The sequence below is a fragment of the Ambystoma mexicanum genome, chromosome 14, assembly GCF_040938575.1.
Source record: "Ambystoma mexicanum isolate Mex_15411 chromosome 14, UKY_AmexF1_1, whole genome shotgun sequence".
In the NCBI taxonomy this organism is placed as follows: domain Eukaryota; kingdom Metazoa; phylum Chordata; class Amphibia; order Caudata; family Ambystomatidae; genus Ambystoma; species Ambystoma mexicanum.
Window position 1 is genome coordinate 31,096,560 of NC_090940.1, and position 20,019 is coordinate 31,116,578.

A 20,019-nucleotide genomic window follows, 5' to 3' on the forward strand; every position below is an offset into this window, starting at 1 on the left:
TGCTAGAAACACTCCTGTGAAATCCTGGAACTCTTCGCAACGTGGGATTTTTCTTTTAAGCTTAAGTCTTCCCCTCAATCCCCCCCATGAACAAGGAAAGAGAGAGAGTAAGTCAGCTGAAGTAACATGGATGATTTCTCCTACTGGCTGAGGAAGAAGTAGAAGTCTGGTAATGTGCTGCCCCTTTGGCACAGGCTGTTCCTGAGCACTGCTGAGAGGGAACGAATAATCTGAAAATCAAGCTAGGCCTGCCCCATCCCCCGGTTATTGGGACAGATCCGGCAAGGTGTTGAAGGGTAGACCCATATTTATGGTGGATGTTGGGGAGCTTTCTGCACAGCCCTTTTGTGAGGGATGTGCAACCATCTAACCTAGCGGCAAAGCAACAAATCCAACTGAAGTGGTAGCCAAAGTACTCTGAGATAGGAATGGTGCTGCACACCGGCTAAACTCGGAGTACGGAAGGCTGCTAGTAAAGGGCAGTTAGTCCAGATATACAAATAAAAGAAAACTCACATCACTGGCATACTGAAATAATATGCGCTTTAATAGTCACACGTAATCTCCATCTGGGCAAAATAAGTATCTTGGGTACATGTTACATATGTTGGAAACAGTTTATTGATAAAGAAATAGTGCTCAGTTAAGACCCAATCCATCCCCAGTCACTAACATGTAAGTTAATTTGCTATTGATGGGGACTGAACATATACATTGATAAGGGAATAAAAACATTGCATGTACTTAGTGATTATCCGGACCCCAGACACCACACAACGATCATGATATTTCTAACCCTCTCGCACATTGTTGATACAAATGAACGGTGGATTCCTTGTTGTGGTGAAAACAGGACCTTGGAAGGGAATTTGCAGCAGGGATCAACGGGGAAGGCTCTAGGCAAGGTTTTCCTTGCGACCGGATGTGGCTCTGTGGATTTGGCGCCTTTTTCAGGAGCATAGAAGAAGACAGAATATCGCCAGTCAGATTCTCGTCGTTACAAAGGTCCAGCACTTTGGTGAGGGGACTTTTCGGACTGGAATCATGCCTCTGAAGATCCAATGGGATGCCAACAAAAATTCACTGAGATTCGGAAGACCGTGCACCGCACAATGGCTCGAGGTCCCAGGGTATTGCAGCCCTGCAAGGTCGCAGCACGGCGTGGGATGGCTCTCAATGAAGGTCTTCTTTAGTCTAGGCTCTGGGTTGGGGTCGGCATTTTTGGAGTCACCAGGTCGATTGGAAGGAAGGGCTACAGCAGGCTCCAGTTACAGAGCAGGCTCTCCGGTCGCTGGAAATCATGTCACCCACTTTTCCTTCATCCTCTTCATTTCAGGTTCTGAGTATTTAACAGGAACTGCAACACAACTTCTGCATTCTCTTCCTGCATTTTACGTCAAGGGGCGGTCTGGTTGTCCAATCAGTACAGCCAGCACCTCATTAGGAGGAAGACAAAGGGCTGTGGAGTTTTGGACTCCTCCCTCGCTTCCTGCCTTCAGACACGAGCCTGGGCGGGGAGTCCACAGGACTCCCGGCAAAGATAAAAAATCACACAAAGGAATTTCCCACCCTGGATGTCAGGAGAAGGAAGAAGGAAGGACAAGAAACACTAAAATGGCGAAAAAACAAGACAACAGCCATTTTGGTAAAATGAGCACCCTTGGGTGCCTTTACTGCAGCTGTGAACACAGCCCGCGGTAAAGGTGCACCGAATTAGTAAAAGGTATCACTGCCACCAGCCATTAAAGGTAAGCTTGTTCCTGTAACAGAATTTAGTTTTACTGTGAAAGGGGATACTCTGTATCTCTTCAACACTCCACATAAGGTGGGGTGTGCTGGTGTTTTACCAAATAAAATGTAGAAGGGGTCCAAGGATCCTTTCTACCCTTTTGAACTGTAGTTCTCTCACGGTTAGCTAAAGAAAGTTAAAAGGGGAGCCCCTTAGGCAACCTAGCAACAACAGGCACTATTGGCAAAAAGTTGTCAGAGGATAACTTTTAAAAGATACTATGGAGAGTCTAAAAAACGACACGTATAAAGAGTAAGATTCTGGTGTAAGGAAAAATAATCCACATGTAAAGCAAAAAGTTCTGCAGTTGACAGGTTAGGAAGATTTATCATTACTATGAAAATCTTCCTTAACAGTGGCTAGTAACCAATCATGCCCATGCCATGAGGTTTTTTGCTTCTCCTCCGGCCATCTTGTCTACTAGCCGCCTTCCTGGCCAGTGAGGCCAGAAAAATCATTATATGGACTACCAGTCCCCGGGAAAGCCAAGGCTTTTGTCGGGTTACTGGAGGGCTATGTTTGTTTGCTGGCAGGATGTGGGCTGGAACTGCCTGGTCCAAAGCCACAGACTGAGTGATGCCTGAGTGATATGCATGAGTGTTAACCGCCAGTGGTCCAGATTGGACCACTGCTGTGGTGTGTGTGGGGGCTAATTCTGCTTTTGGAAGTTTCTGCTCTTACTTGGCTTCTGGGATAAGAAGAGGACCCCTGCACCACTCTAGAGAGATCCTGGAGAAACCTGAAGGAGACAAGACTTCTGTCCAGCTGCGAGACCGGTGAGGAGACCGGTGACCCGTCTACAGGAGCCCTGATGACCAAACTCTGCTGCTGTCCTGGAAGTGCCCCATCTTGCTGTCTTTCTCCAGCAGTCCTGCGAGGGAGCTGCAACCCTTGGAGTGGAGGGAACATCCATTCCTGATGTCTGCTCGGTACCCTGCGAAGAAGAGCCCTTGGAAGTGCCCCGGGACCGCCCTGTGGCTGACCAGCTCTGAGTTTGGGCTACTGTGCTGCAGACTCTGCCATTCCAATTTGAGGCCTGGAACTTGGGCGATCCTCCACGTGTCTTACAAGACTTACCTCCGCGAAATTCTGGAGTCCTAGCATCAAGGGGACCCGAGATAGGAGGGAAAGTCTGACCACGAGAAGTGAGTCCCTTTGCGTCACACGTCCGAGTAGAGTACAGTCCTGAGAGGGGTCCTTGTAGGAGAGTTTTCCTAAAGTCCTATTGGCAGTAAGACTTAAGTAAGCTATCCCAGTGGTTTGTAGATCCCCAACTCTTAGTATCAGGCTGTACTAGCTCAGGACCTTGGTAGAGTGGCAGAGCAGTTAGGCTTAATTTAAGAGGAAGATGTGAGCTGTAGGTAAGTACTCTGATTCTTAGCTTAACAGGCACAGCAAAGAAGCACTTAGACATATAATTATATAAAAGATATATATTTATCATAATTACACCAGAATCACTTTAAATACTTCCGACGTTTACGTTATAACACTTAGGAATATTTGATAATACACTTCAGAGGGCACTTTCACTTTGTGTTTGTGGTTACATTTGCAGCAAAGTTAGAAAGGGAAAAGACAATTTTATCGTATTATCAGTTATTGCGCACTCATGCTGTTTTCAGAGGTTTATACAGTAATCCATTTACTCTGCAAACACATATAGTGAAGTCTCTTAAAGGGAGGGAAATTGTTAGCTTAGCATGAGCTTAGCTCAAGTTTCTAGAGACGGTTTCTTCGCCTAGTAAGTCTTAAGTCCAAAAACGCAACCCTATCTAAAGGCAATCTAAAGGCAATTCAGAGAGTGCTTGAACTCTTGACAATCGGCGAATTACGAAGTGTTCCTGTGGATTTCTGCCAGTGTCTAGAGTTATTGAGGCAGGAAGTTAACAACTAAAAAAAAAAGACCTCTTGGATCAGAGGTTGCCCTGGACACCTCTACGTGGACTCCCAACGCTCTGGAGCGACTTACTGGAATCAGGTAAGCAATACCTTTTTCCCCACAGTACCTTCGCTTAGAAGAAAATGTTTGTGCTGGATGCTCTGCGATGTTGCAGTGCAGCTCTGGACCCGACCTCCGGATTCCTTGGTCTGGTGACTGATCTCTCAGCAGCAGTCTCGAGGGAGGAACTGTGGCACGACTTTCAGCAACTTCTTGGTTCACTCTGCGGTTTTGGTGCCTTTTTTGCTGCACCAACTAAGGACACAAATCGCCCGGTCAATCTTCTTTGTTTTCTGCAGTCCCACACTCTGGAGAGTTAGATCGGATCTCTGGAGTGTCATTACGGGTTCAGCAAAGATTTGAACGGATTCAGCCTTTCCATGATGATGCACTCGAAATGGGCAGCAGGTTGCCTGGTATTGGGGTTCTGCAGCTCTGGAAACTCTGAAGACCTTGGGAGATGACTTGTTTCAAAGTTCGTCTTGTGCCTGGTTGTTCCCACGAGCCAAAAGAAAGGAGTCTTCCTCTTCGGAGCTCCTCTATCGCACAGAAAACTGGGTCAGGATAGCAGTGGTCACTTCACGGTGTTGCAAAGGGTCTGCAGGCGTCTCTGGTAGTCTTCTTCGGTTACTTCAGCTTCCAGTGGTCGACTTGCTTTTCACTCCAGAAGCCTCACCTTTTATACAGTTCCAGCACACTCCTCTGCAATCACTCAGCATTTTACAGAAAGGGGCGTTTGGCTGTCCAAACAGGATAGCCAGACCCCCTGTGGGAGCCGGACCTATTCAGGCACTGTGGCAAACGAAGGACGGGGGGGGCGGAAAACTCCTCCCCAGACACTCTGGAGCCTAGAGAGGGATAACTAGTTTTCCACCAAAGGCAAAAAAAAACACACGCACACTCTCACTCTCTCACTCTCTCTCACTCTCTCTCACTCTCTCACACTCTCTCACTCTCTCTCACTCTCTCTCACTCTCTCTCACTCTCTCTCACTCTCTCTCACTCTCTCTCACTCTCTCTCACTCTCTCTCACTCTCTCTCACTCTCTCTCACTCTCTCTCACTCTCTCTCACTCTGCGGTATAAAAAAATACACAATAGACTGGTAGAACACTTCCACCAGCCATAACTAGGTGATTATCTATGTGACTAAAAGTCACAGGAGCTGAGAGAAGGGGGATACGCTACTGAAGGTGGTGTTTGTCAATCTCTCAGACTATAGAGTTTTGGGAGAGATCAGAACTGTAGTCACTTCAGGATATAGAAAAGGGGATCTCAAAGGGGGACCCTCGGGGTCCCCAGCAACACTGCCCATAAGGAGCTGTGTGCTGCAAAAGTAGAATACAGATGCCTTTAAGAGCTATGGCGCAGACAGACTCTATAGTACAGGTAGAATACAAAGAATAGATTTCCAGAATCGGAGCCCACAAGAATGAATGAGTGGAAAAAGGCTTCACTCATTCAGGATTGAAAGAAAAAGGTTCAGAAGTCCAGCAAAGTGCTGGGGGTCTCACTAGGAGAGGGGATGAAACATACACATTATAAATCTCCCTAACAGTCCTGCATCGTGATTTGCTGCATTCTTCCACTGAGAGTCCTTGCACCAGCCAAAGACACCTACCGGAGATCTGCTAGATCCTGCAAACCCAGCAAATCAAGGGTTGAGGCCGACGGCGGGAAGAGCAAGCTTGGACCTTCCATCAACCTGCCAAGCCCTGTGAAGAATAGAGTACAGGGGGTGAGTTCAAGTGGTTCTTACCTGCCCCCAAACTACCTTTAAACAATTTGTTAACTTTTACAAACTTTTATAACACTTGGGCTTTGCCATTGCGTGCGCAAGCCTTCAGAAAGTTGGGGACACTTTAGTTGACTAGTTTAACTTGTCCTCTAACCCTTGGAATTGTTCACTGGACCCCAGAGACCCTACCTTCATTTTTTTTCCAGCGTTACAAACTGTCGGAACATTTCCTGAACTTTTGGGCATAAGGCCACAGACAACTTAGAGAAGGACTTTTGAAGGTAGGGTGAATTCTCTGCGGACCTGTAGTGCATAAACTAATCTGGGCTTTTCCTTTACATGGGTTTGATCTATATTATGCCCTTCTCTAGTGACTATGTGTATTCTATTTTAGTGTTGTGTGATAATTCTACCTGTTAGTAGTCATTTTTCATAGTGTTGCTTGGCCATAAATAAATAACTGTATTTGTATACATACTGTCTAAGTGAATCAGTGACTCCTAGCATGCGGACCCTTTACAAGATCACCACCTCTTGAGACTTAGCCTAGACCACTCGCTACTGCTGCCTGGAACTGGTTTGGCTACAGCTCCCAGAATTATCCCTGTCCCAATATAGGTTGGCCTTCTATACATCTCTCACCCAGGCCAGAATATAGAAAACAGCCACCCCCACTACTCAGACCCAATTGAGAGCCTTTCTAGGTCTCACTGGGTACTACCAACATTGTATTGTGAACTATGGCACCATAGCTTCCCCCCTGAATGTCATCTCTTCCTTAAAATTTCCTAAGAAGGTCCGTTGGAATGAAGTGTGCCAAGGCATTTGAAGTGATCAAAAAGGGCCCTCGGCAAAGCTCCAGTATTAAGAGCTCCTGATTATACCAAATCCTTTATTTTACAGACAGATGCATCAAATACAGGAATAGGGGCAGTCTTGAGCCAACTGGACGAGCAAGGCAGGGAACACCCGATTTGCTTTATCAGTAGAAAACTGAAAGACCAAGAAACAAGGTGGGCAACAATGGAACGTGAATGTTTTGCCACTGTGTGGTCTTTCAAGAAGTCTAGGTCATACTTGTATGGTTCTACTTTCCTAATTCAAACAGACCACCAACCCTTGATTTGGTTAATTTAAAATGAAGGGGGAAAATCCAAAACTGCTCAGATGGTCTATCAGCCTCCAAGGGTTTGATTTTACCATTGAGCATAGCTCAGGGTATAATCGCCAAAATGCTGAGGGTCTCTCCAGGAAGTATGAAAGACTAGAACAAGAGATTAATCCAGGAGTGGATTAAGTCCTCTTGTCTCTTAGTATGAGGGGAACGAGTTTTGGGGAGAATTTTCAGTTTCTGTGCCAATTCCCTTTAACCTGAGACCCCCAGCCCTTTGCTGGAATCTGGGGCCTTTTTGATTTTAACTTCCTGAGTGAGTGGGCCTTTTTGCCACCCACTCATGCCTTTTCCCTCTGACTAAGATTTTGCGTTCCTTATGTTTTAATGGCTTCTGTTAAACTTGATAGGCATCTGCTTTTCATATAGTGACACACAGCACCCTCTGTGCAGTGCCACTGAGTTTGGACTCCTCCAAATTTTAAATAGATATTCTTGTGTGAATTACAGTTCCTAAGAATAGTAGGACGTTTCTTACTTCACTTTTTACTTTGTGTGTCCAGCACACACCACCTTATGTGGAGTGCTGGGGGGTTAGATAGTAACTCCTGATCCCACTTCTCTAACCTTTTGTTACTAACTTGAATGTCTGGTGGTATTGGTTTCCTTTTACTACCCTTTGTGCAATGCATCTGCAGGCTGATTTCTCAGCTGCAGTACAACACATAAGGGTGGCCGTTTTACCAAAATTGCCCACTCTTTTTTTCACCGTTTCGTGTTTGGTTAGTTCCTTTCAGCTTTTACTCTGTTTAGATCAGGTTCGAGTTCGTTGTGTGTTTTGCCTTTGTCGGGCTTCGGCCCTGAAGCACGTCCAGGCTCCAGTGTGTCTGAGAAGGCAGAAAGTGAGGGAGGAACCCGAAACTTCACTGGCCTTTGTTTGTAGGCATGTCTGGCTGAAACCAGTTCCAACTGGGCGGGTGGCTGTCCTAGAGGACGACCCCCGCCCACATCCCCTGTGTGATTGACAGCTTAGTGCTGTGAATGAATGTGATTTTGCATATAAGGCGAGGGTTTTGGAACTACAGGCAAAGTCGGCCACTGGAACTTCAAATCCGAAGAACACGACGCAGAGAGAACCAGCAGCACCTTCCAGGACCACAAAAGCACCAGTGAAGCCTTGCAACTGTACTGACAGTGTTTTCCCATTGACAGGGAAGCTCCGCCAAGGACGGCTTCCTCCCTTAGGCTGGTGGGACCCGCAAGCCTCAAAACCTGTGTTGCTGCGACCTTCCTGGGCTGCAGTTTCCCAATACTTGGGGTACCGGACCATCGACGAGTGCGACGTCTTCCGAATGATGAATTCAGCTGAAACTGCGCAGGCATTGGAAGCAAGAAATCTTCATCCAGAGTCCCCTCACCAGAGTTCAGTACTGATGAAGTTCCAACCGGGGAGATTTGTTCCTCTTTGGCACTGAGAAAAGGGCACCAAAACCACAACTAGCCGATGAAACGAGTGGAATCCATTGCTGCAGAGTTCCTCTCGATAGTGCTCCCGCTCAGGTCTGCCGGACGTGCTTCCTTTCATCACTTTGACCAAGGTGCAGGAACAAAGGTCTGCATCAAGAAGGAAGTCGGCTGGAACACCTCAATTCTTGGGTACTGTGGGGCTTTGGGTTTAACCACTTAGAGCCAAATCTAGTGCTTCCTATCTTGGGGAATGCTCCTTTCTATCCTTTTGAATTACTTACTTGTGCAGGATTAACAGCTTGTGCATCTCAAGTAGGCTCTCTTGAGCTCCTGGATTTTTCTTCAAAGAACCATTGACTGTACAACTAACTTTGTCTAAGAATATTGCATCAGAACTAGAGCTGTCCTATTGACTTTGGCTGTCCTGGCTCCCTAAAGGCATCCCTTCTGAACCCTTTAGCCTTTGGTAGTGCTTGTTCCCTATAAAGGTTTTAATTGTTTGACACTCGTATTGCTGGGGGAAAGACTTCCTACATCCCTCTGGGAGAAAAGACTATTGTTACAGGGCTACAGTGCTCTATTCTACGCTCAACACTTTTCCCCTCCAAACTCAATATTGTATGGTGAACCATAAGTGCTACTGCTGACCTTGATTCGTGTCACTCCGTGTGCTGGAAATATTGGTACAAAAAGAAATTACTCGCCTGCATTATTGCTGCTTGAATAACTTGTTTCTGCATATTTGGAGTGATACATTTGCTTTGTCTATATATAAATACATAATTGAATACAACTTGTAAGGATGTGTTTACTTGAATACTTGTATTTACTGATTTCATTGTACTGCACTACAGCTCAGATGCGCCTGGCTGCTCAGCCACTCTACCGACTTGTGTAGTACAGGCCTATGTTATAATTTGGGTCACTAATACAAAGCAGATACGTCTTGTAAAGTCACTTACCATTTGGACTCTACAAAATCCTACCTAACAGATGGCCAAGAGGGCTCCCATCAACACTGCACAAAAGGTGCGGTGTGCTGCAAAAGTAAAACACAGATGCCTTTAAAGAGTATGGAGGACAGCAAGACTCCATAAAACATAATGAACAAGGTTCCCATGGTCAGATCAAAAAATAAAAAATGAATGGGGATGGGGCGGGGCGGAGGCTGCCCTCGTTCAGGAGTCCAAGAGTTCAGAAAAAAGTGCTGAGGGTCTCACAGGTTGAGGAGATTTGGCATAAAAATGAAGAATCTCAACACCTTGCTTTCTATAACTTTATCACAGACCCGAACCGGAGAGCCAACCCACAGGGGTTGAGCTCTCCTGTCCTTAGTCTGGCGTGGGGGGTGGGTAGAAAGCCCATTTTATCGTGAGGGGTAGCCCCCGTGTATTGTGCTGGCTTTCATGCCTGTTTTTCCTCCAAGCTGGACTTAATCCAAAACCTGACTCAGAGAGTGGGTCTGTTTTTATGTGCCCTGCTTTGGGCGCTGTAAGGGTGCAGAAGGAAGGTTCAGACACAATGGTGGCTTGTTTCTGGATATAAACTTTTATTAAATAAAGAACGGTTGGAAAAATGCCCTTCTCCCTTAAGCTAAGAGGGTTTTCTCTACTTCAAAGGAAACTAGTGAAATTGTCAGGAAGTCCGAATAAAGTCTCACCGTCATGTCCAAAAACCTACTTCTGCCCAAAACACTAATCTGAAGTAACTGTGCAAGAAGGATCTCTTCTTCTCAAGTAACACGTGTTCTGTGTACTTTCACTCAACAGAAGTTCTCCCAGTCTCTCTGGTAATATAAAGTGAAGAAATAAACAATGTTAAAAACCGGTACGATTCACAGGCTATGGTTGTGCTCTTTTCCCCCTAGTGGTGTTCTCAGTTTCCCTCCTTTTGGGGTCTTGAGCCCCTTTTAACTTCTTAGGCAAATGTCCAAGGTCAATCCACAAGGATATATCTTGTTTAGCTTCACAATCCTTTGTCTTGTCAACTTGTTGATACAGTTTGTTATAGAATAAGATTCCCTCTTCCCAGTTCCATGGCCCCTGACCCTTTCAGTCTCTCACATGGGTGTGATCCCCAAACGTGCAGTATAGATTGGTTCACTTTCCTACCAAGCTAGTGTCGTCTTGTGGGCTGTCTTTCTTTCACATGGGTCTCAGACCCTCTTTTCCTGCCTTTCATTAGACGCTTGTATTTTATATGGTTGCAGGTCCCAGAGTCATAATGACCCATCAGGGTCCCAGACCCTCTTTCTCCAATGTCTATAGTCCCTCTTTTGCTTCCTCGGACCTCCAACTCCTCCTGGCAAACCTACATATCTGTTTTCTTCCTCTTGTTAGATAGCAGTGTTTCCCCAGCTTCTACTTCGCTCTTCAAGGCTACGGCACCTCCTTGGTGAATGGCAGTGTCTGCAGCAGTTCTGCAGGCATCTCTCTGCCCGGTAGCGTGTCCTACCTTGCAAGCGGTTCAATGGAGCATGTGGTGCCCCGAGGTTAAGTATCGTTAGCAACCCGAGCGGTCCCTCCAGCTTGGACCGCATTTGGGTTCTCGTTCACCTTGCTTCGCGGCTTCTTCCCCTTTGGATTCTATCTATCAACTGGATGAAGGAGACCTGAAGTTCCTCCTTGGTTGATCGTTCTCCCTCTGTCTCACAGCAGAGTTCCTTTTGAACTCCTGCGAGGGCCCGCTGTAGTCATACGGTCGAATGACATCTCGAGAAAAGCTGGACCACTCGGTCTGTTTCTTCGGAGTGATCCTCGCACTCTCCATTCTCCTTCGTTACAGTACTAGTTTTCAACTCCGAGGCAAGATACTTAGTATTCTGTTTTACTTGAGGTTTGTCAAGTATATTAAAGTGACTGGCATTGCAACAGAGTACATTTGCTCTGCATATAGAGGGGGCGTGGTGGTATTGGGTCGGTATTACACGAGGGTTTGGATGCATCAAGGTGGGGAAATACTATGCTTCCTGAGTGTAGTTGTTCCCGACCCCATAGGGGATTTCCTCCCTATGTAATCTTCTCTCTGTGCACCACCTCCAGGGGGACTTTTGTACTGTGGACATATTGCCCTGGACCCATGCGGTAGGTTTCCCCTTAGGGAAGAAGGAACGACATCCACTGGTTTATCACAGCGCTTATAACTCCAGAGGAAGGAGTGCCCCTGAAATGGTACCTCCTCTTAGTCATGTGTCTAGGCCGGTGGTCAACATTTGCCTAGCATATAGTGGCTCCACGTGGTGCAAACCTTTCCCTGTCTGTCCTGAGCCTCCAGGCACTACTGCTGGACTCTCTAGGATATTCTTCTCGCTTCAGAGGTGAGTGAGCGCTTTTTGTCTCACCCGCCTCCTGCATGCACTTTGGTTTTGGGTTTCCTGGACCCCTCATGCTTTCCTATGGCAGCACCCCCACCATAGGTAATATGCTGCCATGGACCCCCAAGGTCCCTATTGCAATGTCGTTTAGGGTTCACGGGGGGTGCCTTTAGTACATGTATAGTCACCTCCTTTTTGTGACTGGTATTTGTTACCCCTTGCAGCACAACCCATCCTCAATGGAGTGCTGTGGGGACAATTTATATCCACTTAACTTAGTTGGAAGTGACAAAATTGTTAATTTCCAGGCATCCCCTGAATAGGCTGGTGGCAGTTGTTACTTTTATTCATTGATCAATGTGAATGTGATATAGGGGACCATATACTCAAAATGGCTCCGCTTGTCATTTTAAGTTCTGTTCAGTGTCCTGTCCTTTCTTGTCCTTCCTTCCCAGGTGGGGGGAGGGCCCTTTTCCTTTCAAGCACCGTCACAGGTTAATTGCAGAAAGCTTGCAATGGTTCCACTTTGTGTGTGTGCTGGCAGGAAGTGGAGAGGGGTCACCCAGACCCCAATACACATTCTTGTCTGTTGCTGGAGAAGATTATGGAAGGCTGGCTGTTGGGAAAGATTTCTCTTTTTGACAACTTGTTCTCCATATTCTATGCACCCTTCCCCCCACCCCCAACATTTTGCTTTTGTTTTACGCCTTGTCCTGACTCTTTACACAGAAACAAAGCCTTACGATTCAATCCCCTGGCCTTTTGCTCATTTGTTTGGGTAACATTTTCATATCGCACAAAGCATGTTTCAATGTAGTGCAATGGGGATACTTTTGTATCGCCCTCGGCTTACACCAAAGGGATTTCTGGTTACTTTTAAATGTGCCTAAAGAAAAGCTGGTGGCAGCACTTACATTTTTATAATTGTTGCTATATTTTTAGTTGGCTCATTCGCGTTTACTGCGTTTTGACTACAAACTGTGGCTAGGGTCCTGGGATGGCCATGCCGTGAGATATTTTGCTTGTTCTTTGACCATTTTGTTCTTTGGCCTTCTTAGCTCAGCAATTCTCTTTTATGGTTGAGCATCTTCCCCAGAAAGCTGCTGTTTGATCACCCACCTGATTTTAGCCTTGGAAGGAGTCCTGCAGCCTTTTCAGCAGATCAGTGGAAGAGCAAAGTATTTGCAGACGACTGAAGACACGAGGACAAATCCTGAAGAGGTCTGGCGACCATTCTTGCTGCTGTCCCGTTGAAGCCCTACTGGACTACCTGATCTCAGAAGTCCCTTTCTGGTGCTTCAACCCTTTGGACTGATGGGACCAACCAGTCTCAACTCCTTCTCACGATCCTGGAGCCTTTGGAAGTGTCCCTGGACTACCCGATGGACTGACCAGCTCCGTTTTGGGCTACCATGCAAGAAGCATCGCTGTTCTGCGTTTTTGAGCAGACCTTCGGTGGTCTCCAGCTAGTCCTCCTGTCACCTTCCTTCCAAGTTTCAGCGTCTCGGCATTGTCGGGTCCTGTTCTGGAAGGTTTCCTTTGCTCAGGACTAGTGTGATGCCTGCTGTCGCCCGTGTGCGGTGACTGTCGCTGGAATCGGCCATCCCCGTTTGGTAGTTTCCTGAAGAGTCCTGCATTGTTGCCTCTGCATTTCTCCACTGGAAAGGGTTGCATTTAGCTCCTGTACTCGACCGGAACCTTGCGTGTATCCGCAGCTCCTGGGCATCTTCTACTGAATCCAACAGTGGGTAAACCTACCTCCAGTAACCCACATTCGGCCTACCAAGTCTTTTGGAAAAATCGGGCTAAGGTCGGTGAGTAGTCCCAATATTTAGCTGTGCCCTTATCGCCACTATTATAAAGTTTGTGAAGAACTTTGATTTGTATTCCATTCCTTTTAACATCTTTGTTGAAAAAGCTGCTCTAGAGGCTAGGAAAAGTCTTTTTACTTACTTGTAAATTCTTTTGAAAGACTTCTGGTGCAATCTTCACACCCACAGGAACATTTCCTAACTTTTTCTCAACTTCTAAAGGTACTTTTTGAAATTTTGGGCACGAGGCCCTATTCAATTTGGGATTGGACTTATAAAGTTTAGGGCTTTTATTCCTGTGGACCGTTGATACAATTGCCTAACTACTTTTCCTTTCACATACATTGTGAAATGTATGCATTGTATTAACTAACTGAGATTGTATATATGTTTATCATTTAGAGTTTTGTGTGATAACATTACCTGCTTTATTCATTTTTATAGTGTGTTTTGTGCCTACAATAATAGTATTTTTTTATTTACTGTCTAGGTGTAATCATTGTGTATTTCACTGTGTGGACTCATTGGTGGACCCCCTGACCCTACTACTCCCCGCCTGAAACCAGGCCTCAACCACGCTTAACTTGATTAGTTTGACTAAACTGCCTGAGTTTCCCTGTTTACTTGAACTAGGGTGGTCTCCTAAAATCTGTCCACCAGGCCAGATTTTAGAAATCCATCGTAACACTGGCTGTCTACAATTGGACAGCCACCTTCAAGTTTGAATGTTGCTTGTGTCCCTGTTGGAGGGCTGGGATCACCCCAGCCCCTGTTCTTTGGATATAAGGAGGCAAACTGGACCCAGGAACACAAGTCGACCACTGAACCAGAAGAAATCCAAAGAAGACGATAGAGGGACGCCAGAGGACTGCACAAGTGACCAGTACTGGACCAGTAGAAACCATTGTGTTGCGCACCTCGACCTTCTGATCGGCAGAGAAGACCTCTGCAAGGTGCTTTCCTCCCTATGGCTGGTGCGCCCTGAGGCCTATGGGCATGTGGCATGGTACAAGCTTTAAATCGCTTCTGCACTAGCCCTGCAAGGCCTGAAACAAGCCAACTTCTGTTGAGTGAACCTACGGCTGCCGAAACGGCTGGAACTCAACGTGGACATCTTCAAGGCTCTGCTTGGGCTCTAGAAATCCACTGTTACCCTCCACCAGGAGAAGTGCCTACAGGGCAAGCAGAGTTCGACCACTGAGTTGCCCCTGACCTTATCCCGAGTCAGTGCAAGGAGTGCATCTGTGAAGATCTCTTCAAGGCTCCCCTCTTTGTTGTGGAACCAAATCCAGGTATCCTTCCTACCATCCGAGGCCACTAGAGGCTTCTAGAGACAACCAGGGGTTACCAACCTCGAAACCGCGACCAGACGAGCCTGCCCGACTTCAACAGTGTGCCTTGCTTCTTCCAGCGATTTGCAATCGTCTGGGCCCTTCCCTAACATTCGGGGGGCTGAGATTGCATATATTTATTGACCGCCTCCCCCCACCCCGCAAGTCCTGCTTACCTTAGCGCTGTCTGCGGCTGACCCAGGGCAGTGGTGTTCGGGTCAGTACTTCTGTGGGTCCTCATCAAGACTCCCAGGGTTGGTCGTTGCTCCTCTTCAAACAAGACCTGGATTTATGGCCTGCATTGACTAAACTTTGTACTGTACTTGGCTGAACTGAGTGTGTCGTCCTGGCTACTCCATCCTCCAGAACCTTATGGGACCACTAAAGGAACTTGAGAGACTTGGGATAGACTAGGGCTGGACTTCTAACATTTTATGTTTTTTGGTCTTACCTATTCCCTACTTTGAAAGTTTGCATTTACTGCCTATTTTCTATGCTAACGTATTTTAAAAGTAGTGTGTAACCGATATGGGTAAACAACTCTAGTTGTATACATGTGCAAAAGTAGTTTTACTTACTTTATGATATTTAAAGTGTGCCTTAGTGTAGAATTGTAATAAAAGAGCATTATTTTGATAACTTACATGTTTGGGTCTTTTACTTAACTGTTCTGATAAGTGTTAATTGTACTACACCACATTGCCCCCTTCCTCCTTGCTGCTTGGTCATGCTACTAAAGTGAGTGCCTTTGCTCAACTGAAGTTTTAAGAAACCTTGCTAACCCTAGGTTGGCTTTTCCAAGTCCTATCCCAGATAGATCACCAAAGTACAACAACTTGCAGAGATGTCCAATACATTGATTCTAATGGAGTTGGTAAAATAATTAATGAATTCTTTTGGGCGAACTTGACACCTTCCAATTAATACAATAGCTCTCTGCTCCCTTATTCTCTGCCTCACTCACCATGTTGTTCCCCCTCATGATTGTAAAGTGCTTGTTGCCTCCGTAACTAGGTCTGCACTCCGCAAATACCCTAATAATAGTAGCTCTCTATCTTCCAGGGTCGCTACTATCGCCTTCAAGCGATATCAGTGCAGATGGGTACTCGTGATCCAATTGGAGGCACAGTATTACAAACACGCTGTTTGAAATTAGGTCAACTAGTGGCGGAATAAATTGTCTGCATATGCGATGTTACATAGACGTATGCAGAAACAGCAGTAACCCAACATGCAAATAAAACGCTGCTTCTGTGAGCCAAGCCTCTACTCCATTCTTAGAGCAAGCACATAGAATTTCAAAATGGCGGCTTGATCTATCCCACGCCCATGCTGGGAAAATAAGGCCCAGTTTTCTTAATACAGTGCATTACTATCTTCATTTGATTTCACTTGCAACCACGCTCAGACTGTCCTATAGAGCAATGCCCAGAGTGCATGCGTGGTTGAAAACATTTTTTTTTGGTCAAAGTGGGCTAGTTTTTGATATTTTATTTGTATCGCGCTCGTACACAAATGAGACCACAAATTTGATTGGCTAGCGTGGGACAGTTTGGTTAGTTACAGCACTATGAATCTAATAGTTTTGATCAGTTACTGAACAAATATTCTTACAGTTGCACAATTTGAAACCCATTTTAACAAAAAACTCCACTGGAGTATTACTCATATTGACAGTTGCAGAAGGAATGAATTGCCATTTGCTAATATGACACATTTTCATTGATGCCGAGCCAAGTTTATACCCCTGTCTAACTCTTTTTAAAATTGCATTTCAGTCTTATTTCTTTGAAACTTTAATTACACGCAACTGAAATTTTCTGCTACACTTTTGAATCCGACATCTCTTCTCACCACTGCTCCTTCAAACTGTGAACGGTTTCTGCCAGACTCGAGAAACATTTTGAGATGCTTATGGGTTTGCACATCAAATAAGCCATGGGTTGTTGTCTCCAATACTTGAGGGTGCCTTATGCAGACCATCCCTTCTGCTTCTGATCCTGTGGGATCATCTCTGCAACATTCTTGTTCTGGGGCTCTGGTTGCGATACCTAGGCCAGTAACTTGTCGGGTAATGCCCCCAGCCTGAAGGTTGCTGTTTCTGCAGATCCTCGGCGAGATGCGCATCTGAACTAGAATTATATACCAGGGAGCTGAACTATTGATTTTGTCCCGTTGATTTCTGAAGATAAACTGTTCTCGCTTCTTAAACTACTTAGATGTACCTTTAAGTCTTTGGTCAATATTTGTTCCTATTGTAATCTATAAGTTTGAGGCAGACAATTGATGTTTACTATATATCGAACAATCCTAAAATGGGGATGAAGGTTTTAGTTGAAGAATGATGTATTACTTTTCCCCCCCTGGCTTTCCTAAGAAAAGGAAAGATAGCAAGGTGGCAATTCCCTTGAGTGAAAAGATTAGTTTGACAGAAGATACATGTACTGTTCTGTCATTAATGGCTTGTATAAGGAAGATGTATTCCATCTCTGCTCTGGACCAGAATGTTCAGTCTAGGCTGTGGTGGCGGCTACTGCTGTTAAATCACGTTCTTTCAGAGCTCCATTGCTTCTATTACAGAGCTTTTCTTTTTGTAACTCTCAGCTCCTTTGCCCTGAGCCTCCCAGCACTACTACTGTTGTACTTGCTGGGATGTTTTTCATTGACTTTGAATGTGAGTGAGACTCTTCTCTCACCTCCTGCATGCAGTTTGTTTTGGAGACACTGGAGCTTCCTTTTTAGGGTCCGGTGTGGGGAGACCTCTCCACTTAGTTTTGGCATCCGTGGCTTCCCATCACAGCAACCCCCACCTTATCTGGTGTGCAGCCAGGGACTCACAGGATCCCGTTTGCAATGTTCTTTTTGGAAGCACTGTGTAGCCCATAGGTCCACCAATGCAGGAGTAGGCCTCTACTTTTTATGACTTGTATTTTTACTTTTGCAGCCCAAGACATTTTAAGTATAGTGTTGTGGGGACATTTAGTGTGCTCTTTTCTTTGTGCGAAGTATCAGGTTTGTCACGTTCCATGCATCCTCTGTACAGGCTTGCTGCAGTCGCTACAATGTTACCCTTTGCACTGTCACGTGCTACCTTTTCAGCCATGATAATGCATTTAAGACGTCTTTCTTCTCAAAATGGCTTCTCCCACTGTTAGGACTGATTTTCTATACTCCGGATTGGTTGACAGAATTATAGAAGGCCAACCTATATTGTGACAGGGACATCTCTGGGTAGCAAAACCAGTTCAAGGTACCATTGACAAGGGTCTAAGCTAAGTTTCAAGAGGTGGTGAGCTTGTAAAGGGTCCACAATTAGTCCCATCGCCACCCACCTTCCCTTGTTACAGCAGGAGCAGCACGCCTCGCATCATTCAGACGCCAAGTTAAGCACGCTGTGCTTTATCCATGTCTGCCAAAAATCGAGTCTGTGCACGAGCACTCGAAAAATGTATTCCTAAAAAAGCACCCTGAATTTGAAATTTAGCGCTCCTGCCTTAAGTCTGGATATAGGGCTCTACGTCCCATTGCAGCTGACCCTGCTATCACTCCAATATGGCTGCCCTCAACCTTTCTGCGTTGAGTAGCTGTTAGCTGAAGTGGTCTGTGACATGATTGGCTGCTTTGCCATCCTTAAGCCAATCAGTGTCGCTGGGAGGCGGGAGCTGGCTCATTCATCTAAGGGCCTCTCTGTTACCTGTCCATTGCCTGGCTGGGGTCTGGGGTCCCCTCACCACCTCAACTAACATGAACAAATGGAGGCTTTTCAACAGAACCATGCTTCCTGGACCCGGTCAAGCTCTCACTTTACTTCCATGAAGGTCAGCCGCCACAACCGTAAGCGCACACTCTTCCTTCACTACCTTGACTGTCCCACCCTCCACTCCGTCTCATCTGTACTGCGGGTTACTATACCCCTTACTAAATTGAACTTCCTGTGTTCACATCCTGCATTGGCCAGAAATCGTTTAATAGCTGTGTGCTCATCCCGCACTGTATTCTGCTTTTACCCAGATATCGATTTACTGTTGTAGCCCAAAGACCAATTCTAGCTGTGTGCACATCCCGCCATGTGCTACTCTCCTTGTGCACATCCTGCATTGTAATCCTGCACTGTTATTCTGCTTGTAAATAAAATCGAATTTAGCTGTGTGTACATCCCGCACTTTTCTGCTTTTATCCTAGAAATCAAATTTAGCTATGTGCACACTTTTACGTTGCCTGGTACTCACCTGCCCTCTGTTCTAATCTGTCATCCCCCACCCTCTGCCCCACCCACTGTGTCTCACTGTTTACCAGTGTGCCGATATCCGTTGCCTTTTCCCTCCTTGGTTCCCGCTCCACCCGATTTTGTTATCTTTGTTCTCCAGCATGGGGTCTGGCATGGATTCACATGCTCATGAATATTCCTCATCGTCAAGCTGGGAGTCCTCGGTAAAAGAAAAAGCAGTTTCAGTTTTGTTTCTAAACTGTCTTTCGAGTGGATCGTGTCCTCCAACGTATTCCTCATCTTAGATGTATTCCATCCAGCTTTGCTGCTCTTCGGAAATTTTTTCGGCAGAGGGTGCCATGCATCAATGTCGTCGAGTCGATGGTCCCTCGAAGGCCTCCGTCAAGGGTGATGTCATCGTGTGTACAAGTAGCACGCGTGGCGCCCGTTGGCCTCAGTTCCGTTTTTCTGCAGTTACGTTGCTTCGGACATTTGGCGCGCCTCGAGTTCTGTCAAGAAATATAATGTAACGAGAAGTAATTATGTCCTCGTCATCGATGCCGACCACGACCCCCGAGATTGGGTTTTAAGAAATGCAAGTCGTGCGGCTCAAAAATGTTGATCACGGACCCGCACCGCAAGTGTTTGTGGTGTCTCGGGGAAGGCCACGATATGGAGGCCTGTTCGAAGTGTCAGGCGATGACGGGGAAGGCCTTGCGAGAAAGGAGAAGAAAGCTGCAGGTATGTCGGAAGGATCGAAAAGCCTTTAGCGTCGAGTCGAGACCCCATGGGGAAAAATCTCCTCGATGCGAAAGGCATCGATCTAGATCCCGAAGCGATTCTCATCGCTCGTCGTCTTCGTCAAAAAAGTCGAAGAAACGACGCCATAGATCTCCCTCCACCTCGTCGTCAGACGAGTCTCCGAAAATGAAATGCCCCACAAAACATTTGTCTACCAAAGAGTGGGAAGCATTCAGGGTCAAAATGATGGAGGTGTTTGAGAAGGCGTATCCTCGGTCCGTGCCTTCTTCGGAAGCCGGCCGGGAGCGTCATCGCTCCGACACCCGCACGCCCTCGAGCCCGGGTGATCATAAAAGGAAGGATAGGGAACCTTCCAGGACGCCGAGCGATAAACGCTGAGTCGAGTCGACCGCTCGAGGTCACCAACGCCGTCCGAGACCTATCACACCTCGAAGGGGAACCTGTTCAAGGCCGCCTCGACGCCCTCGAAGCAGACCCTGTCGACGACCACTATGTCATCGACGCCTTTATCGTCGTTGACGCCGAAACCCTCGGCGCCAAAGGCTCCAA

At 46.4% G+C, this 20,019-nt stretch overlaps 1 protein-coding gene across 1 annotated transcript in view; it reads left to right on the forward strand.

Moving 5' to 3' along the window:
• The window catches only part of SNX6 (sorting nexin 6), a 470,945-nt gene that overhangs the window by 322,591 nt on the left and 128,335 nt on the right, over positions 1–20,019 (forward strand). The window lies entirely within an intron of this gene.